Source organism: Chelonia mydas, chromosome 2 (assembly GCF_015237465.2).
Source record: "Chelonia mydas isolate rCheMyd1 chromosome 2, rCheMyd1.pri.v2, whole genome shotgun sequence".
In the NCBI taxonomy this organism is placed as follows: domain Eukaryota; kingdom Metazoa; phylum Chordata; order Testudines; family Cheloniidae; genus Chelonia; species Chelonia mydas.
In genome coordinates, this window is record NC_057850.1 from 89945143 (window position 1) to 89960171 (window position 15029).

Consider the following 15029-nt stretch of genomic DNA (forward strand, 5'->3'; position numbering starts at 1 on the left):
ATACAGTAATAAAACTGAATACAGATAAAATCTCACCCTCAGAGATGTTTCAATAAGTTGCTTTCACAGACTGGATGCCTTCCTAGTCTGGGCACAATCCTTTCCCCTGGTACAGCCCTTGTTCCAGCTCAAGTGGAAGCTAGGGGACTTCTCATGACTGCAGGCCCCTTTGTTCTGTTCCACCCCCTTATATATCTTTTGCATAAAGCGGGAATTCTTTGTCCCTCTCTTGGTTTCCACCCCTCCTTTTAAATGGAAACCAAGAGAGGGACAAAGAATTCCCGCCTTATGAATTCCCATCCAAGAGAGGGACAAAGAATTCCTGCCTTATGAATTCCCATCCTCAGTCAATTGTCCTAGTTGATGGGAGCCATCAAAATTCCAAACCACCATTAATGGCCCACACTTCGCATAATTACAACAGGCCCTCAGTTTTATTTCGTATTTCTAGTTTCAGATACAAGAATGACACATACATACAAATAGGATGACCACACTCAGTAGATTGGGGTCCCCAACACGGTGCCCGCGGGCGCAATGGCGCCCACTGGGGCAGTTGTGTGCGCCCGCAGGACACTGCACCACCGGAATGCCGCCGCCGAGCGCAGCCAGTGGAGAACCGCCTGCTGAAATGCCACCGAGAAGCACTGCCGTTTCTCAGCGGCATTTCGGCGGGGACGCTTCTTTCAGCTGCCACTTCTCGGCGGCATTTCAGCGGCGGGGTGTCTGGGAATAGGAATGTGCTATTCCCGCAGAAAGGTTGGGGACCACTGCAGTAGATTATAAGTTTTGTAATGATACCTTACAAGAGGCCTTTTGCATGAAGCACAATTACATTATATTCACACTCATTAGCATATTTTCCTAAAATCATATAGAGTGCAACGTCACACATGGATAGGAGAAAGAACTGTTTAACTATAACCTGAGTAGCTGCAGAATGACTACGGAGCATTTGGAAGACTGAAAGAAAGGTTAACGTATCTCATGACAAAGCCAGGGGCTTCTGAGAGATATCTGTCTTCTATCATAGGTGCTTCTGTGTTTTCCACATCTGAGAGCAAGGGAGAGAGCCTCATCAATGGGTGGGAAGTGAAGAGACTTCTGAGAGGTTATGACCTGCTAGAGAGGACGCCTCTATCCAATTCCCCCATGTGAGACAGGAAATCACTGTGCTTGTACTTAGACCGCATGGTATAGGGAAGGAAAATGAAAGTAATGTAATTTAATAAATAAAGTGTATACAATGTAGCATAGACTCTGAATTGATTTTATTAGGAACTGATGTTAGGGAAAGTTGTGTCTAAGTGAATTTTTCAACCTAGGGCAACTTAAAACATGAATAATTTGACTGGGGGGGGGGTGGAACGGGCTGGAAGGACCAAGTGTAAACTTAAAAAAAAAAAAAAAAAGGTTACTCACCTTCTTGTAACTGTTTTTCTTTGAGATGTGTTGCTCATATCCATTCCAATTAGGTGTGCGCACGCTGTGCACACAGTTCGCTGAAAGAGTTTTCCCCTAGCAGCACGGGTCAGCTCTGAAGCCCCCTGGAGTCGCGCCTTCAGGGCGCTGCATATAGGGCCCTGACGACCCGCCGCCTCTCCAGTTCCTTCTTGCCGGATACTCCGACAGAGGGGAAGGCGGGTGGGTTTGGACTGGATATGAGCAACACGTCTCAAAGAACAAGATTTAAGAGAAGGTGAGTAACCGTTTTTCTTCTTCGAGTGCTTGCTCATATCGATTCCAATTAGGTGACTCCCAAGCCTTACCAGGAGGTGGGGTCGGAGTTTATGGAATCGCTGATTGAAGCTCAGTCCTGCCTAACACTGCATCATCCCTGGAGTGCTGGCTTAATATGAAGTGAAGGTGTGGACCAAAGACCACATAGCTGCTCTACATATCACCTGGATTGGTACCTGGGCCAGGAAGGCCACCAAAGAAACCTGAGCTCTAGTGGAGTGTGCAGTCAAAGTGGGGGCAGGGACCTTAGTGAGGTCGTAACAAACTCGGATACAGGCTGTGATCCACGACGATATCCTTTGTGTGGACACTGGGAGGCCTTTCATCCTGTCTGCCACAGGAACAAACAGCTGGTTCGACTTACGGAATGGCTTAGTTTGTTCATTGTAAAAAGCCAATGCATGGCGCACATCCAGGAAATGGAGCCCCTGCTCATGGCTATTGGCATGGGGTTTCAGGAAAAAGACCTGAAGGAATATGTCTTGATTGGCATGGAAACTCAAGACCAGCCTCGGAAGGAACACCGGGTGGGGTCACAGTTGCACCTTATCTTTGTAGAAAATGGTATACAGAGGGTCAGATGTGAGAGCCTTGAGCTTGGACGCCCTTCTGGCTGATGTTATTGCAACCAAAAAGGCCACCTTGTAGGAAAGGTAGAGGAGTGAGCACGTAGCTAGGGGCTCGAACGGGGGTCCCATCAGCCTTGAGAGTACCAAGTTAAGGTCCCAAGCGGCAGTGTGCCGGCGAATATGAGAATATAATCTGTCTAACCACTTGAGGAACTGCCGCACCGATTAGTTAGTGAAGATGGTGCGTCCATGCTCTCCTGGGTGAAAAGCTGAGATGCAGCCCGGTGAACCTTTATCAAGGAGCGAGACAAGCCGTGCTGTTTCAACTTTAGGAGGTAGTTAAAAGGGGACTGATAAAGATAAAGGGGACTGACAATTGTGTTGGAGTGATACGACTCTGCAAGCATCAAATCGTGAATCTCTTCCACTTGGCTAGGTAAGTTGGTCTGGTTGAAGGCTTTCTGCTACCCAGAAGAACCCCTCTAACGGGGTCTGAGCATGTAAGCTCTAGCGGGTTCAACCACGCAGCTTCCAAGTCATGAGGTTGAGAGACTTGAGATTGGGGTGTCGAAGCCTTCCGTGGTGTTGAGTGATGAGGTCCGGAACTAGTGGTAGAGTGATTGGAGTGTCCACCAATAGCTCCAGTAGCGTGGTGTACCAATGCTGATGTGGCCAGGCTGGTGCCACCAGGATCACTGAGGTTCCGTTGCTCCAGATCTTGAGGAGGATCTTGTGAACCAGCGGTATAGGAGGGAATGTGCAAAAGAGGTAGTCCTTCCATGGGAGAAGAAACATGTCTGCCACGAACCCGGGCTGTGGTTCAGGAAGGAGCAGAATTGTAGGCACTTCCTGTTGCCCCTTGTGGCAAACAGATCGATCTGGGGAACTCCCCACTGCTGGAAGATATGGTTTATCACATCTGGAGGGATAGACCACTCATGGTTGTGGAAAGACCTGCTGAGGTGGTCTGCTAGTTCGTTCTGCGACCCTGGAAGATAGGACACTTCCAAAAGTATGGAGTGTGCTATGCAGAACTCCCAGAGCTCGAAGGCTTCCTAACACAGAAGAGGGGAGTATGCTCCTCCCATCTGTTGATATAAAACATCGCTGTGGTATTGTCTGTCAGGACCGATATGCACTTGCCCTCCAGGAGAGGCCAAAAAGCCTGACATGCCAGCAGGAACGCCCTGAGCTCCCTTACATTGATGTGAAGCATCAGTTCCTCCTGAGACCAGAGGACTTCAGTTCTGTGCTCCCTAAGGTGTGCCCTCCACCCCACGGTCGAGGCATCAGTGGTCAGACATTGGGATGGGCGGGATTTGGAAAACGTGACCCCTGCGCCCACCAAGTGTGGGTCGAACCACCAGTGAAGAGACTTGAGCACGTCCGGTGGAAGACTAACCACCATGTCTAGACTGTGCCTATTTGGCCAATACACCGATGCCAGCCAAGCTTGGAGAGGTCTGAGTCTGAGCCTCGCCTGTTGCACTACATACGTGCAAGATGCCATGTGACCTAGGAGTTTTAAGCAACTCCTTACTATGTATAGGGAATCGTTTGAGGTCCTGTATGATGTCATGAATGGCCTGAAAGCAGGATTGGGGTAGGAACACTCTGGCCTATGCTGAGTCTAGCGTTGCCCCAATGAACTCTATTCTCTGAGTAGGGGTGAGCATTGACTTTTGACTATTTAAGGGGAGGCTCAATGTATTGAAGGTGGATCTTATGAGGAAGACCTGTTGATCCACTTGTGTTCTGGACTGGCCCTTGACTAGCCGGTCATCTAGGTAAGAAAATACCTGAACCTGCCTTTTCTGCGGAAAAGCGGCCACAACTGACATACATTTGGTAAACACCCGAGGTGCCGATGATAGGCCGAACAGTAGTACTGTGAATTGGTAGTGGGAACTCCCGACTATAAACCTTAAGAAGCGCCTGTGGGGCGGGATTATGGAAATGTGGAAATATGCATCCTTCAAATTGAGGGCAGCATACCAATCTCCTGGATCCAGAGATGGGATGATAGTGGCCAAAGAGACCATTCAAAACTTTAGTTTCTTCATGAACTTGTTGAGATTGCGCAGGTGCAAGATGGGTCTGAGGCCCCCTTTTACTTTCAGTATTAGGAAATACCGCGGAGTAAAACCCCTTTCCCCTGAGCTCCGGCGGAACCTCCTCCACAGCCCCTGCTGATAGGAAGGTTTGTACCTCCTGAACGAGAAGTTGCTCTTGAGAGGGGTCCCTGAAGAGGGGCGGGGAAGGGAGGTCAGGAAAACTGGAGAGAATATCCTATCTCTACCGTGCGAAGTACCCAACGGTCTGAGGTGATTTGGGACCACGCTTGATAAAAATGGGACAGATGTTCCGAAAACCGGAAAGAAGGAGCCAGTTGAGAGGTTGGTATAACGCCCTCAGAAGCATCCTCAAAATGTCAGCCTAGGGCCTGGTGGCTGTCTGGACGACCCAGACCCCCTGTTATTTGTGGGTTGGCGATGGCAGTTCTGGTTTCTGGGACGCCTACGGTTCTTGTCCCGCCTAAACTGCCTCTGGTATGGTAGTGTTGTGGGCGGAGGCCTAAACTGCCTGTGCTGGGTGGCAGGGGTGTGCAGACCCAGCGATCTTAGAGTGGCTCAGGAGCCTTTCAGACTGTGGAGTCTCGAGTCCGTTTTCTCCGAAAATAACGCGGCCTCCTCGAATGGTACGTCCTGAATTGTCTGTTGGACCTCCCCAGGGAGGCATGAGGCCTGCAGCCATGAGCAACAGCGCATTGCGATGCCCAAAGCCATAGTCCACATTGCAGAGTCCGCTGAGTCTAATGCTGCTTGCAGCAACATCCTGGCGACCGTCTTGTCCTCATCCACAAGAGTCGAGAATTCCGGCTTAGAATCTGGTGGGACAAGGTCCAAGAAGTTGGACATTGTGTTCCAAGACTATGTATATCGGCTAAGGATCACCTGCTGGTTTGCAATCCGAAGCTGGAGCCCTCTGGTGGAGTATATCTTCCGCCCAAAGAGGTCCAGCTTCTTTGCATCCTTAGCTCAAGGGGTAGGTCCATGCTTTTCCCTCACATTAACAGTCGCCACTCCCCAGTCCAGTGTGGGGTGGGTAAACAAGTATTCCTTGGAGAGTACAAAGTACTTTCTCTTGACTCCCTTAGCTCTAGGAGCCAGAGAGGATGGTGTTTGCCACAGGGTTTTTGTGTTCTCCTGAATGGTCTTTATCAGGGGAAGGGCCACCCTGGTGGGTCCTGCCAGGGATAAAATGTCTACCATTGGGTCTGACACCTAGGTGAACTCCTCCATCTGTACCCTGAGGTTCTGAGCGATCTGCTTTAGAAGTTCAAGGTGGGCTCTGCTGTCGGGAAGGGGGGGCTCCTCCCGAGGATGTCCCTGCTACCGCCTCATTTGGAAACGATGCGGAGGAGCCCAGAATATGGGAGGGGCCCTCCTGCCATTCCAGCTCCTCAAAATGCTTCACTCTGCCCCCAAGTCAGAGTCTACTTCGGTGCTGGACTCTGCTGCGGTGATAGTACTGTCCATGGTACTAAGTGTAGCCACGGTGCCAGGTCCAGTGCCGGATCTGTTGTCAGTGCCAGGCGCGGTACCAATCGTGGCACTGGCAACGGTGGCTGATGCCCGGGAGAAATCCCTGGCCCTAGACGCAGTTCTTCTCTTGGATGTGACAGAAAGGGATGTATTGAGGCGGACCCCTGGGACTGGTGGTAAGCCCATGGGGTCCAGAAAGGCCACTGGGTTGGCATCTGAGCTGGTACCTTCCATTGTGGTGGCCACAGTACCAGAGGAAAGGTTTGGGTCATCCCCGCTGACTGGGAGTGCTAGTGGCTATGATGCTGGTTTCTCTGGGACACACGGGTGTCAGTATCCGATGTGGACTCTAATGAGTCCACGTGCATGGCCCATTGTGGTGCCGTGCCTGTCGGTGACAGGGATCAGTGCCGGGGCAACGTAGATTATTGCCGAGTCATAGCTGGCTTGCCCCTGGACTTCACCGGTGACCTCTGAGTCGTTTGGGGACTTGGGAGTGGTGCTGTGACACCATGGTCGGGGGAGTGCGGGCCTCTCAATGTTATCAGGTTCTGCACTGCCTCATAAGTCTCGGGTGTGGAAGAAAGGTCCAAATCCGCCACCTGGGTCTCCTCCGGTGGCACTGGACTCATCAGTCCCTTCCGTGGGCCCAGAGTCGACGGTGGCCGTTGAGCTGGAGGACAGGTGCAGTCTCCCTCCCTTGGGTTCACGTTCCTGTGCGCGAGAATGGGAGCGCCCTCTATCAGTCTTCCTGTGCTGCTTCTTCGGAGCAGGAGACTGTGAGCGGTGCCGAGATTGATCCCGTGCAATGTTCAGTGCTGGGGAACGCTGGTGCCGAAGGTCTCTGACCCCAGAGTCTTTCCTCGGCACTTTCTGGACCGCAGCCAGTGCGCTGCGCGCCGACGCTCAGGAGCCCGGTGCTGCGTCCATGGTGCTCGACTCAGACTGAGGGCGGAGAACAGCTTCCAATTCGTAGCAACTTTAGTCTGTGATCCCTCTCCTCCTTCGTGCGGGGGCAAAAGCTTCTACAGATCTTGCACCTGTCTGTTTGATGGGACTCCCCCAAGCACTTTAAGCAAGCTGAGTGTGGGTCGCCCTTTGGCATAGGCTTCTGGCAAACCTCGCACGGCTAAAACTCCTGGGTCCGAGGAATGCCCCAGGCCTGGGAGAGGGACCCCCCAGTACCCCAAGTCCACATATCTAACTAACAAACAATTTTTAAACTATCTTTAACTATTTACAGGAAATACACTAGAGGATCGCTTGTTGAAGATGAGAGACAAAATGTTCTGACTGCCACTGATGGTAAGAAGGAACTGGAGAGGCAGCGGGTTGGCAGGGCCATGAAGGCGCGGCTCTAGGGGGCTCCAGAGCCGACCCGATGGGTGCTGCTAGGGGAAAAGCCTTCCAGAAAACTGTGCATGTGGTACGCACACACCTAACTGGAATCGATATGAGCAAGCACTCAAAGAAGAATAAATAAAATGGTGCAGAAATAGCCAAAAGGACAGAATCAACTTGTATGTATAGATGGGATCACAAAAATAAGAAGGTGGGATTGTAACTGTTCTCCTTATCTTCAGGGGTAGAATGATGTGGGAACTGTCTATCCTTTGCAGTTGGAGGTGTGAAAAGGGAATCTCAAATTTGCTGTATTCTCAATAGGATTAATTAGGTTAAGGTGTTGTCCATGTGAGCACAGCATAACAAAGTCCTCCAGCTAATTTATCTGCTTCTGCGTCATATTTGACATCCTTTTCTGCAAGTCTATTTCTCCGTCCAACTGGTCCATACACTCTCGACAGCTCCTCAGCATGTTCCTAGTTGTCCTTTCTCACTTGTTCTTCTCCTGCTGCATAAATCCTCTAACCACAAGTGGCCAATTTACCTTGTTAAAATTTTAGATGTTTGAAAATTCTAAAATCTAAAACAGCTCAGAGCAGTGACTAAGTTATGGTCTTTTATGTGTTTCTTACTGGTTCACTTCTTTTTTTTTATTTTTCTACAACCAACCACTTTGGATGACTGTCTTAACATTTTTCTATGGCACTGCCTGAGTCAAGTTGCAAGGAGAAAGTAGGGAAGCACATTTTGATTTAGGGATAAAACAGTAAGAATTTTTGGAAAAAAAGATGCTCTTAGTAGTTTAATTTTCCAACTTGGATGCCACCTTGAGTGCAGAGGCTGCAGAAAAGCCAAGTAAGCAGAGGACAAACCAGCTGCCATGCCATGACAGTGCAAACCCAGCATCCAGAAGACAGGTTTTCAAATCCCACAAATAGGCACAACGAGACAGCTAATTGTAATACAGCACTTTATACTTACTGGATGAGGATGCCTTGTCATTCTGTCGCTCTGGCTGGGTCTCAGGTGGTGTCTCCAAATGGATCTCTGGATGGCAGTAAGGCATACCAAAGAGATCGTGTTGTCCAGGGAAATTTTCTCCTGCGTGGGATCCAGTTTCCTATGCGGTTTCTGAAGGCATGTCTGCCTCATTGTGGGCCATGGCCAAACTGTCCAACATATATTGAGTTTTGTGGCGGCCTCTCGAGCAAAAAATCCAGTCCAGCACACATATTGGGAGCAATATGACAGGTGTTTTTTCTCTTTGACATTTTTGTAGCTCTGTCACAAGACCAAGACCAAGGCTTTGGCACAGTGCTGGCACGTGTTCTGGGAGTACCGCTTTTCCTGCATTTACGCTGCTAAATTTGCATTCCAGTGACTACCGGAAGGATGAGACTGAACTTGTTCCTCTCTCTAGAGCAGTGGTTTTCAACCTTTCATTTGCAGACCCCTAAAAAATTTCAAATGGAGGTACGGACCTCTTTGAAAATCTTACGATAGTCTGTGGAGCCCCAGGGGTCCGCGGACCAACAGTTGAAAACCACTGCTCTAGAAAGTAAGGAAGTCCAGGATCTCCTGATGAGACAAGCAGATGTGCTTGTGTGTATGCCATCATTTAAACCAGGGATGGAGAGAGAGAGAGAGAGTGTCTTGAGAGGACTCCAAAGCAGCAGAGACTGCTCAGGTAACCAGACAGGCCAATCCAGATGTGAAACAATGCAGTGTGGGATAGCTGTTAGAGGGCTACCCGTAGAAGTACTGGTAATTCAAAATGGGGATGCATCCACATAAATCTTATAGCAGTATAACACTCATTCCGAAATAGAATTATGTCACATCCAAAGTGGATTAATTATAGCAGGATAAAACACAAAATGAAACAAAAAGATAATTCATGTGTGGATGCAAGGCAGTTTACACCAATAAAATCTAAAGATATACCAAAAATATTCCCATGTAGATGAGGCCTAAGAGCGTTTATCTGGGGAGTGGGGAAGTATATCAGTATAACTACGCTGGTTTAAATTCACACTTTAGGTTAGACCAAAAAAAAATCTTTCCTGGGTATCAAGGCCTGATTAAAACTATTTTTCATTTGTGTTTGTTAAAATGTAAATAACACTTCAATTACAGCATAACAGAGTTCCCAATTCAAATTCATGAGCCTGTACCCTTCATGTCCTGCTGTGAAACCAGGGAAGTCTACGCTTGACACTTACGATATTTCTAAGGGTTTTTTTTGGGGGAGGTGTGTGCGAGTGTAATATTACATATCTTTTATATGTTAAAGAATCAAAACAGGGCAAACCCAGTTTTAAAAAGTCCTTTATAGCAGAGGTTTTCAAACTGTGGTCCATAGACCACCAGTGGTCTGCGAGCTTCATTCAGGTGGTCTGCAGACAGTTCCCTCTAAGGTGTGTGCCTTGGCAGCTGACACAAGACCATGAAGGGCCACCCACCTAATTAGTGGAGCCGCACAGGCGTGGCTCCACTAATTAGGAGCCTGGACCCTGGAGAGGACACACATGTAAGGTGATGAGGTGGTGAGCTTGGGGGGAAATAGCGGGGTGGGGGCAGTGGGGTGAGAAGAGGGGGTAGGGTGAATTTGGGATGTGTAGGGCTGCGGCGGCCAGAAAAAGAGGCGACTTTCCCCAGCTCCAGGGCTGCGGTTGCCGGGGAGAGACCCCCCTCCTTCCCAGCCCCAGCTCAGGGGTTGCCATGGTGGGGGAGAGAGGGCACATCCATGGCATTTGAAAGGTAAAACTACTGACATGAAAATATGAGTTATGTGCTTTTACCTGTAGAACAAAAAAAAGTTAATTTTATCCAAAGCGCTTTACAATAGTTAGCTAATGGTACAAACAACATTTGGAAAGATCATTAAGTGGTCCGCCAAGACCCTCAGCAATTTTCAAGTGGTCCGCGGAAAAAATACAGTTTGAGAACCACTGCTTTATAGGTTACCTTTACTGTAAGATGGGTGTACAACCAGAGACACTGCACTCGGAGTAGTTACTGATGGGGTCCTGCAGGATCCAGTACTATTCAATATTTTCATTAATGACTTGGATAACGGAGTGTATTATATCCTTATAAAATTTGCAGATGATAGGGTTGCAAGTACTTTGGAAGACAGGATTAGAATTCAAAATGACCTAGACAAAGTGGAGAATTAGTCTGAAATCAACAATTAAATAATGTCAAAAGCACAGTTCTACACTTAGGAAGCAAAACCAAGTGCACAGACACAAAAAGGGGAATAACTCAGGGGTGACCAACCTGAGCCTGAGAAGGAGCCAGAATTTACCAATGTACATTGCCAAAGAGCCATAGTAATATGTCAGCAGCCCCCCATCAGCTCCCCGACCCCGCTCCCAGCACCTCCCACCCCCTGAAGCCCCGCCCATCAGCTCCTCCCCCTCCTTCCCTTCACCTCCCGATCAGCGGTTTCATGGCATGCAGGAGGCTCTGGGGGGAAGGCGATGGGAAGGGGTGGAGTGGAGGCAGGGCCTGTGGCAGAGCCAGGGGTTGAGCGGTGAGCACCCCCAGGCACATTGGAAAGTTGGCGCCTGTAGCTCCAGCCCCGGAGTCGGTGCCTGTACAAGGAGATGCATATTAACTTCTGAAGAGCTGCATGTGGCTCCGGAGCCACAGGTTGGCCACCCCTGGAATAACTGGTAGGGAATATTACTTCTTCAAAGCAGGGGTGGCCAACCTCAGCCTGAGAAGGAGCCAGAATTTACCAATGTACATTGCCAAAGAGCCACAGTAATATGTCAGGAGCTCCCCTATCAGCTCCCGCCAGCCCCACTCCCTCTCTCCCCCCGCACCTCCCAATCAGCTGTTTGCGGCATGCACGAGGCTCGGGGCCGGGGGGGGGAAGGGGAGAAGCAAAGGCATGGCAGGTTCAGGGGAGGGCATGGGAAGGGGTGGGCCTGTTGAAGAGCCAAGGGTTGAGCAGTGAGCACCCCCTGGCACACTGGAAAGTTGGTGCCTGTAGCTCCAGCCCTGGGGTCAGTGCCTCTACAAGGAGCCGCATATTAGCTTCTGAAGAGCCACATGTGGCTCCGGAGCCACAGGTTGGCCACCCCTGGCTTCAAAGGATCTGGGAGTTATTGTGGATCACAAACCAATTATGAGCCAACAGTATGTATAGCTGTGAAAAATACATCTGGTATATATTAACAGAGGTGTCATACGTAAGACAGGAGCTAACTGTCCCACTCTACTCAGCAATGGTGAGGCCTTAGCTGGAGTATTGTGTCCAGTTGTAGGCACCACACTTTAGGAAAAATGTGGACAAACTGGAGGGCAACAAAAATAATAGAAGTGTTAGAAAATGTGACCCATGAAGAAAAGTTAAAAAACTGGGTATGTTTAGCCTTGAGAAAAGGCCTGATAAGTCTCCAATTATGTTAAGGACTGTTATAAATAGGACAGTGATCAACTGTCCTCCACATCCACTGAAGGTAAGACAAGAAGTAATCAGCTTAATCTGCACCAAGGGAGATTTAGGTTAGATGTTAGGAAAAACTTTCTAACTGCATGGATAGTTAAGCATTGGAATAGGCTTCCAAAGGAGGCTGTGAAATTCCCATCATTGGAGATTTTTAAGAACAGGTTAGACAAACACTTTAACTTTCCAGCGATCCTAACATACAAACATGCAAACAAAAGTCTAAGATGTGACTTCCCCACATTCATTTGCAAAGTCTAGTGGTGCCCCACAGAAGTGTTCAAAAATATTTAGGAAGACTTCTACTAATACAATATTTTCGCCAAAACAGCTTAATGCTAACATGAAAACAAGATTTTAAAGAACTTAAATTCATCCCTTTCTGCTGCTTATTGCCAGCAGAATTATACCACCACTCTCACCAACAAAAGAGACATCCAGTTTTTCTTGTAAATATCCCTCTATAGAAGTGGAAAGAATAATTAGGTTTAAAAAAAAAACAAACACTTTTAAAAGCATTTTCTTTAATGCAATGTTTTCCTCTTTTTTCCATGAAGTATCAGTAAGTCTTTAACTGGGTATTAATCTATAATCTTAAATATGACAGTGTTGACTATTCTGCTAAGTGATTTAACTAGGAAAATCCAGCAACTGTGTTTGTCCAAGGCAGCTGGACATACCCGGTACAGTCATACATTCTTGTACAGGGTCCCCAAACTGTAGTACATGAGCTTGCCGAGAAGTGAATTGATAGAACACCAGTTTTTTAAGGTGGTGGTATGTTAACCAATAAAGTTTGGGAACCTCTGTAATGTGAACCACATTCAATAGGAAACCGTTGCACATTCCAGCAGCAGTGAAGGATAATGTGCCACAATCTTAAACCATATTTATACTACACAGTTTTGTAGGCAAAAGGCAACTTTGCTGGCAAAACCGTGAAGGTATACATACTGGACTGCTACTTTTTCGGGGCAAAATTCTGCTATTTTGCCAACAAAATAAAACCACCTCAATGAGAGGCATAACGCTTTTTGCGGCAAAGTTAAAGTGATGAACGTCAGCGTCTACTTTGACAATTTGTTATGTTGCCATAACAGGCCTCTCCCAGTAGCCCACAATGCCCATCAAGAGTGATGTCTCTGCTCACTGTTTTGATCTCGGCTGCCCTGCACAGAGCTACACAGACATGTGCCCCTCTCCTTTCAAAGCTCCGGGAAGTTCTGACAGCTGAGCATGCTGCTCTGTCCCACAGCAAAGTGCAAATCATTAATGTGGAATCCTACTCTCTCCAGCACTAGGAACCCAGCAGCAGGCAGGCTGCTGCTGCAGGGAGGGAGGGGAGAGTGGACTGCTGCTCAGTGCACAACCAGGGAGAGAGGTGGGGGCTGATGTATGGGGGATGTTCCCCTCCTCCACCTTAAGACTGGCTGCTTCCAGTTGCTGTCTGAAGTTAAAGAGACAGCATGCCGACACACTCACTCTGTCCCAACGCATGCAGTGTTCTCTCACATATACACTCCCCTTCCCCAATTCCCCAACACACACACACACAGTCTCTCCCGCACACAGAAACATACACACTCCGTCACACACTCTTCCCCTGCACTCCACTCCCGCTTCAGTTGAAATGTAGCTAGCAATCTAGTAGGATGCTCATGGAACAATGGGATTGAGAAATCTGCATCACCTGACACTGTACTTACCCCATGTGGCACTGCAAACCCTTCCCAAAGCACACTGCTGCCAGTTGCACAGGAGGATAGCTACCCACAGTGCACTGCTCTCAGTGTCGATGTAAGAGCTGCTAGTGTGGATGCACTCTGCCAAGACAAGGGGCATAGTGTGGACATGCAACTGTGGTTTAATGAAAGTAGCGGCTGTATGTCAGCATAAACTTTTGTCAACAAAACTCTGTAGTGTAGACAAGGCCTTATTCTCTGTGGTATTTCCACTTGTGGCCGTGTCTTCACTGGCACTTCTAAATCTCCCACCACTGCGCTGCACTGGTGCGGCTCCCGTGGTACTAGCACTAACAGAGGCTGGTCACCAACTTTTTTACATTATTGTATCTAACCTTGCTTTGCTTGGTCACAACATAGTTTAAATCTGCAGACAGATGGGATTTAGCTAGATCACAGAACCATAATAAAGCCTTGGACAAGTTAAGTCTATGTCTAGATTTTAATATTCACTGCTGTAACCGAGTCTGTTGACAAAGCAGTATTTATAGTGTAGACAGACCTTAAGTAGAATAGGAAACAGCTTTTCTTAAAGATCTTCAAGTGTTAGCGATTGAACTAAAGGGTATTAGAAAGTATATAAGTAGAAGAGCTGTATTTTATATCTGTGTATTCAGTTAAAGACGTGGGATGTTAAACAGTAGGTTTGTACTTACTTAAAAAGCATTTCAATTACTCTTTAAACTGATGTGCAGTTTAGCTAATCTGCATCTAACTAGAAGTGACAGAAATACTCCCACCCCCGCCTTTACTTTGACAGGAGTCAGAGATCTGAAGTTTTACATTGTACTTAGTCCTACCTTTTAACATCACACTAAATTAAATCTCTACAGCTTCTTAAAACATACAAAACTCTTTATAGCTCTTTCTAGGCTGTTACATTTCTGCACCCTACTGCAGACACTGCTTCAATTACTTTTCTATTGGATGGTGCTAATTCCAACTCCATAGCAACCGCTCAACTATCCCTGCTCTGTAATACTGAGCAGCTATGCTGGGCTCTTTCCTTTAGAAGTTTTGTTCTGCCCTCTACTGAATTCTTACAGAATTACGCTTGAACTTCAGAATGTATTGCAATCAACTATTAGCATTGTATTCATGTCCCCTTACCACGTTATATTTATTCAAAAAATACCACTTTCAGAAAAATTGGTTACTGCCTTTTCTTTCAACAGGTCCCCCGGGCTGTTTGTGCTCTTCCCATGGGTTAAGTAAAAACTACCTAAGAAATAGATCCATAAACCAATAAATTGCCTTTTAAATTATATCTGATTTATATTTCATAGAATATCAGAGTTGGAAGGGACCTCAGGAGGTCATCTAGTCCAACCCCCTGCTCAAAGCAGGACCAATCCCTAATTTTTGCCGCACATCCCTAAATGGCCCCCTCAAGGACTGAACTCTCAATCCTGGGTTTAGCAGGCCAATGCTCAAACCACTGAGCTATCTCTCCCCCACAACTAAAACCCCACGGTATTGTATCTGATCAGAGAGTTAGTATATAGGAGAGGTGACTGTAAATAAGGCTGTATTACAGTATTAATATAATTCATAGATTCATAGATGTTTAGGTCAGAAGGGACCATTATGATCATCTAGTCTGACCTCCTGCACAACGCAGGCCACAGAA

General features: G+C 47.6%; 1 protein-coding gene across 4 annotated transcripts in view; it reads right to left on the minus strand.

Annotated features, from left to right (window-relative positions):
• Positions 1-15029, minus strand: part of FAM210A (family with sequence similarity 210 member A) — a 32138-nt gene that overhangs the window by 10691 nt on the left and 6418 nt on the right. For 2 of the 4 annotated variants that reach the window (XM_007063860.4, XM_043539912.1), the window contains one exon: positions 10166-10356. The exons of 1 other annotated variant lie outside the window; for it this stretch is intronic. The gene's annotated coding sequence lies outside the window, so the exon portion shown is untranslated. Of the gene's footprint in view, positions 1-8179; positions 10357-15029 lie in introns of all 4 variants that reach the window. One more of the 4 variants, XM_043539913.1, reaches the window with a different exon arrangement.